This window comes from Stegodyphus dumicola, chromosome 5 (genome assembly GCF_044657685.1).
Source record: "Stegodyphus dumicola isolate Sdum_Otavi_A_Nest chromosome 5, ASM4465768v1".
Taxonomy (NCBI): Eukaryota; Metazoa; Arthropoda; class Arachnida; order Araneae; family Eresidae; genus Stegodyphus; species Stegodyphus dumicola.
Window position 1 is genome coordinate 92,696,897 of NC_140772.1, and position 8,204 is coordinate 92,705,100.

The window sequence follows — 8,204 nt, forward strand, 5'->3', positions numbered from 1 at the left end:
TAATCCTTTTCCTCAGCGTGGTTTGCTCTGTAAGAGGTACAATGACACCCGGGATTATGCAGAGAACCAAAATTTTATAAATTAAAAGCGATCGTGCCAACGTGCGTTGTCTTGAGATAAAAAGACATCGTACATCATGCGCATCTAAAAGGAAGTGAACAGACCTCCCCGATCCTTTCTGAACATTAGAAGCCGGGCAAAGAGAAGAACAGAAGATGAGTGATGACATGTCATTGTTTAAAATTTCTACAGCAGAGTTGTTCCCCACAAACCGTTTTGAAAGCTTACAAGTATCTGATGAGTTTGACGGTGCAAAAGTGTTCTTGTATTCCTGCATTATTCTGCCAATTCTCAATCATTATTTATGGTTATTTGTTGCACATAAAAAATGAAAGGACTTTAATAATGTGTAGATTTTAAAAGGTGACTGGAATTGCAGAATAGGGTTTAAAAATTAATTTTGTCTCAACTTTATGTAATGTTTAAATATTTGTTATTTAATTTACTTTTTTTTTCTCTTTAATTTTTTTTATGTTACTTCACGGCAAAATTACGAAAATTACAATTACGCTGCAAAGTGAAATATTTCCGACTCATTTGATAGCAGTTGTAAAAGAATCTAAACAGCTGCTGAGTGGTAAATTCGCTGACTGGGTTAACGTGGTAGTTTAACCTGGGCTCAAGTGCTAACGAACACCCTAGCTGCATGAAAATGTTTCTGTTTTTTCCCTTTAGAATGTCCTGATGAGAACTGGTCTATACAAACCAGTTCCCATCAGAATGTCCTCCGTGATGGCCTCTTTTCTCTTAGGTACATAGCTCTCGAGTGCTTTGCCGTGTGCTAAATAATCCCAATTGCTATATTTTAATTGCTATATTTCTAATATTGCCATATTATATTTATATAATAAAATTTTGCCATATTTTATTTTTTATAATAAATGGCAAAACATTTTGCCTCCATTTTTAATTCTAAAACATATTTTCAATTTACTGTATTTTTGATTTGCAGTACCATTAATTTGTTCACTTCATACTTTATTGTCTATTGTCTTTCTTGATTTTTTTTTGTCTATTTAGTGTAAATCTTAGCTTAATTTACTTATATATATTCAGATTCTGTCTGTTGTTTGAAGGAATGCATCTCAAATCCGTTTAACCTATCAGAAATTGTAATTAAGATGTTTATTTTGGAAGTTACTCTACAAAATAAAATAAAAATATTAAAAGGCGCAGTACTGCCGTTACCTAAGTTTGAATATTGAAGTCTGTTAATCAATTGAAGTTTCAGCAATCATAAACAAATCTTTTGATAATTAAGGGCATATCTTATTGAAGTGTAATTAGGAAAGATATTATGGTCCGAGAATTGATGATTCCTATTTAGCAAATTTAATTTGATGTTTAATGTGTTTTTTACAAAATATTAAAATTATCAATTTTGTGAAATAAAGCGAAACATTTACTCATTTTTATTTACCACTGAAGCAATTATTCTCTCCTAAATTAATGAATTGGTACTACATTTTCTTCAAATATTGCCTTTTTGGTTAAAATTATCCAAAAAGGATTTCTTTTCTCTGTTCAGAATGTGCATCGTAATCATCAAAACGCATCTTAAATGCACAGAAAATTGCTGAAAATACTCAATTGTTTCCTAATATTTTCATAACTGAACGATATTTTCCTTCTGGATCATATTTTTCGGTAAGTCTAGAATTATTTTCGTCCTTGCGATATTTTAGAAATGCACTCAGCTATTTAATTAATACCTCAGATATTAACAGTTAATAAATAGCATGAATTCCATCAGTTATTACAGCTGGCTTGTAAAGCGAACAAGAATTATATTGCTATTTATTACCTGGTGTAAAGCTTAGATTAAAATTAGAGCTATATTACTGAGATTATTTAATGATATTTCGTGCACTGCAAATCATCTCAAAGTATTAACCCATTTTATTGTCAGTACATTGACTTTAGAAATGCCTGATTTGTCATTCATATCATTAATTTGCTGTTGTTACTAATTTTTGTAAGGAAATGCAACAGCTTTAACTTTTCAAAGGCAAGTTTCCAGTTACAAAAGAGGACATTTTATTTCGTAAATTCAGCAAGCCTTTGCTTATCGCCAGTGATACCTGCTGCAAAGATTACAATATATCGTTCAATATAATTAATGTTAAATTTAAATTTGGCAAAATAATAACTTTCTAATGACGTTGAAATAAGTCATTCAAAGATTTTTTTCTTTTTATAGAACAGTGTGTAATGCAATATTCTGCGAGTAATATTAAGAAATACACGCATAATTGCCGGCATCATTGCACAAAAGTCGCAATCATAACATTGACAATTTACACATTTTTAAGCCAAATAAAGTTGTAGGATCTTACTCTCTTTGGCCGCATAAACTCTACAACCTGGCGACTCCTCGCTGAGGCGTGAAATAATATCAGCACAGAAGAAGGATTAAAATAACCCTTTATTATTATCAACTATGAACAGAGAGGCACGTAATTCGTGTTATACAATAACCGACAACTTGCGGTGGAACTTAAGAATCGTTACGCAATAATTTCAAGTCTAAAGAGTGGTGCTGGACTAGCACCTTAAGTTAAGGCTAACTAGTTTGACGACCTACCCGGCGTGATAATTATTTGAATGGCCAAAAGGCGTATCAATAACTCCGCGTAACAGCAAAGTCAGAATCGAAACGTGCGGTGGCTAACGAAAACACGCTCTGAATAAACGCCAAGATTCACCACTTTAAATTAGTATTCTGTTTAGGAAATGCGAGGGGAAGTTGAGAAGCTCAGGAAAGATAACAACTATTTGAATATTTGGTTAATTAAACTAAGGGAAACCCTACAAAGTTTTGGAAATTAATTTATGTTTTATTGCTTTTCTTATAATTATTTCAGATGCACAAATTTATCAGGCGATTATCATATTTTTTATCGAAGAAATTACTTTTAAATTTGATAAACCGTTTGCTGCTGTTATACGGAAAATTATATAAGTAATTTAATTTCCGAAGACCGAAGTTACGGTAACAACATAACAAATTAAAAGTAGCCATATATAAACCACAGGCAACTATCACAATGCATTTCAATAAGAATATATAGTAATGCATTGCAATATCTAAGAAGGTATCTTTATTTCTACTTCTCTGTAACTTGACACTCGTGGGTCCTTACTTTTGTCGCTGCTATCCCTTCGGCCTCAGATGTTCCAGAAACAGTTAAAGAAGGCGAATGTACAACGGACTTATGGAAATCTTAGAATGAATTTGAGCTTTTGTTTACTTTGCTGTGAGAGGTCGGTTCTTGTATAGACAGGCATGAATTTTAGCAGTTAGAAGAAAACTTTCGATGTGGCCTTCACAGGTAGTTTTTTAATTTACTTCATTTGGAGTTGAGTAATCAGACAGAATTACAATATTAGATCGATTTACTCGATCGCTTAAAGAACGAATTATTGGTAGTTTAATTAACTTTAAATTACATTTTATTGCACACGTTTAAGAAGAAATTAACAAAACAACATACTACAAATTAAAAGAGGGGTGTGCTATTAAAAAAAAATCTTAGATAATTCTTTTAGATGGAGAGAGTTAAAAGGATATCATCAGAAAGAACGGTACTAATGTCTGTTCAGAAGAGCTTTGGTGTGAAACGCAATAGAATAGTTTCCAAATTCTTTCAAAGAACAGCAATAAAGCAAAACTGATCTTAATTTAGTTTTGTGTTTTAACGGATTTGTTCAATGACCTGAAGCGGCGGACGATTTTGATCCACAGCTCAAATTCCGATTGGCAAGGTGTCAAAATAATTCTTTTGCTATTTTCCCTTTTTTAAGGAGGTAGTAGAGGAGGAAATAGCATTTCTTCTTGATGCATTATAGTGTATACCTCATTTAAACTAAGTCAAAACTTGAAATCTATGTTAAAGCTCTTATTATAGCATAGCAAAAAGAAAAATTTAAAACTTGATAACTCTATGAAACATTTTTATGAGACTAAAATGAAGAGAATAAAAAACATTATTTATATATTTATTTATACGTCTTTACAGAATTCCTGAATTATTTTAATTATTGCAATTTGAAATATTCTTATACAGCTTACTCATAAAATTCATTTGCAATTTGGTTAATTAATCAATATATTCTGATATCAATTATTTCTCCATAATCCTATGTCACATTTTCGGCATTTTAGGAAGTATCTGACATAATCTATTTTTTTTTGTACAACACACTTATAATGAACTGCACTTAATCGAGAACTGGAACTCAACTTCTTTTTTTTTCTGTTTAAGGAGAAGAATGTTCATTACCAGTTACTACCCTGATTGACACATTGTTCATAGCAATGCGAAATGCGATATTCTTACGAAACTATGACATTTGGGTGTCATAAACCTCTAATGCAAATTTCACTATAAATATGTAATTCTTTCAAGTTTATATTCCAGTTTTTTCTTAATATATACCTTAAAGAATAAAAATAATTCAATTTATAAAAATATGTTTGTTTAAAGTTAGAGCCCATATTACAGTTGCGCTAATAATAGACTTCTATTTCTAACAAATTGTTGTACTTACCAGAAGTTGCAAATTAGTTTAATTTAGGCAAAAAGGGAAACATTCTAGTAAAACGATACGTCTTTTACTGTTATTTACTGTTATACTGACTATGACAGAAGATATGTAACTCTACATTTCTGCTGACTAAGCTTTGAAATACTTTGAATCTGATATAATCTACTTAAAAGCTTAGTTAGTTTAAAGTAAGCTTTATTTAGTTCTTGAAGTTAAAATATGTGACATAGTTAAAATATTAGACACATATGTGTTCTTTCAGAGAAGTACTGAATTAGTGTAATTGTAAATTACTAATATTGTATTGCTCATTTCGACATGATCTATGATCAAATCTGTTAGCTTCTGAAAATTAAGACAGGTTACAAATATGCTTTATTAATATTTTAGATTTATATTCTTGAAAATATTAGACTGAAAGGAGTACACATCTTCTGAAAGATTCTAACGGTGTTTACGCGTGTGCCATCGAATATTCAAGACTGGTGCTTCAAATTTGAGTTTTACGTGCATAAGGTGCAAAGTGAATATCGGTGCTTCAAAATTTTTCCAAAAAAAAAAAAAAAGTGTATTTGGTGTAAATTCTTCATAAAAAATGTGCATCATTCTGAGAAATTTTCAGAAATTGTAGCGCAGAGTAATTAGGTGCTTCTAAAATATTATGATTCAGTGTTAATTAATGTGAAATCTCAATGATATGTTCTAGTATTACGTATGCAAACAAGATCGAAAACAAAAATGTCCACAGACAAAAGTGAAATTGTGAATGTTAGTATCGATAAATTTCAGTGTGTCATATTTGAAGGACAGAGTTCCGATATACCTATAGATAAATATATCTTATTATTTGAGAAAAAATGCCAAAGCAAAAATAATAAATAACTAAAATAACTAAATCGTTAGCATTTTCAATAATCGAATAAATAATAAATCGTGAACATTTCGAATAAATCGTTAGCATTTTCAGAATGCCTCCGTAGCGAGGCCTTAGCATTTTATTTTAGACAGTATTATGTCAAATTAAATTGGCAAACTGTAAAAAACATATTCCTTACATATTTCTCCAGTGCAAAACCGTCACATTCAGTAACTTTCTTAATTGTACTTACTCTAAATTCAATGATATCGACAAGTATTTTCGACAGAAAATCAAATTAGGATCAATTTTAATATTAGATGACAAAATAATAATCGAAGCGTTGATTTAGAGTCTGCCCGAGCAGCAGAAAATGCTGCTCATCGTGCAAAATGTAACCAATTTAATCGATTGGATATCGTTGGCGATAAGTATTCCCTAGCACTCTCCTTCCTGGGAGAACCAAAATTTTCAACTCCTAAACAAAGTATGCCACCAAATGTTTTCCAGCTAAGATTTTACCAGCCGCGGTATCATGCTCCCCGGCCGTTCCTGCTTGCTATATTCCTCAAAATCAGGCATGGAGAAATTTCCAGCCAAGGCAGTTGGCTTACCCCTATCGACCATTTCCTTCTTTAATTTATTGCAATAATGAATCTGTTAAAGACATTAAAAATATGAAAAATTAATATATTTTAAAGTTAATGTCTAATGTTATAACCAAAATGTTCCAGAGATCATCGATACTGGGTCACAGGTTTATCTCATATCTGAAAATGTGCTAAATTCTATTGAAACAAAAATTTAACTCATTAAAAATCATCTTAACACAAAATTAGTTCCATTATCTGCAGGTCTTGCTGTGACTAAAGCAATTAAATTATTATGTAAAATTGGTAGAATTACTAATATTATAGTATTTTATGTTCTGAATTCTAATTTAATTTATTTTTTATTATCATCATCTTGTTTTTATTTAAATTGCAATAGAGTTTTATATAATTATAAAGTATGTAGGTTCAAACATAAACGTATTCTGTTAAATAAACTTTTTCAAAATAATGTTGTATCTAAAAATAGTCTAAGTACTAAGAAATTTGATAATTATGCTGAAAATAGTGAAATTGATGATGATCAATTGCAAAAATTGCTAATTAACTATAATCGTATATTTTCTAAAACCAAATTAGCTATTGGCAGATAAAATTAAATTAAAGAGATACTGAAAAATTGGCATTTACAGCAAATTTTGGTCTTTATGAATTCAATAAATTACCTTTTGTTTGGAAAAATTCTACAGCTGATTTTCAAAGAGCTCTACGAAAAATTTTAAGCAAATATCAGATTCATTTTGTTTTAAATTATTTTTATGATATTATACTGTTTTTCCCAAATTTTGATGAACATCTTAAGATATGTGACATATGCGAGAAAGAGAATATAAAATTAAAACAATCTAAGTGTAATTTTGCTAAAGTAAAAATAAAGTTTCTAGGATATGAGGTTCAAGCAGGATGCGTTAATTTCAAGACCCATTCTAAATTTGTTTAATCCAAAATATCACTGTCATGTATTTGTAGATGGATCTAAAGAGACTGTTGGTGCAATTTTAAACCAGGAACTTCCAGATGGTAACCTACAAGCAATTGCTTTTCATTCTAGAAAATTAAGGTCTGATGAACAAAACCTATGCCATTACTGAATTAGAATGTTTAGCTATTATTAATGCCATAGATAAATTTTGTTATTATTTGCATGTAATAATTTTAGTGTATATACTGATCATACTGCTTTGGTTTGGCTTAAGAACATTAAACAGCCTACAGGTAGGCGAAATTATCTATGTATGACTTCGATATTAAATATAGAAAAATGTTCTAAATGTTGAAGCTCATATGTTAACTAGGAACCCTATTTGTCAACATTTAAGATTGCAATTTACTATCATTAGAAGCAATTAAAGAACATCAAAATTCAGATAATGTCTGTAACCCTAAGTATAAGAAAATAAATGACGCATTAATTATTAAAAAACAAGGACTATATAAAATTATAATACCCATATATCTTCGAACTAAATTACTTGAATAAGCCTATCTTAATTTTGGTCATATTGGTGTGTCCTCAATGCTAAATGTATTACCTCCTCGATACTGTTAGCCAGGAATTGTCCAAGATGTTAGAAATTAGTGTCAACATTTCGAAATATGTCAAATTAACAAAAAGAGTAAACAAAAAAGATTTGGTTTAATGCAAGCTTTACCATCTGTTAGTTACCCTTTTGAAATATTGTCTATTGATACTGTTGGTGTTTTAAATAATTATAATTCTATTAAAAATATAGTCGCATTTTTATCGATCATGCTACTTGTTATATCTGGAATTTTGCTTCTAAAAGTATAACTACTGATACTTACATGAATTGTTTAACACACATTTTTCAAATTCAACTACCAAAGGAAATTTTAGGTGATAGAAATGCTGAGTTTACGTCTTCGACATTTAAGCCTTTCTAAGTAATCATAATGTAAAACAGTTATTATATACTGCTGATAGGCCTCAAACTAAAGTTAAACCAGTTAATTAAACAGTAACAACTAGGCCAAAATGTAAATTAATTTCTTATCAGTGTAATTTTGCTTGGACAAAATTGTTACCTCAAGTTACTGAAAAATATAAAAATGCACTTCATTCTCTAATAAAATACCCTCAATTCTATTTAATATGTAGAAAATTACCT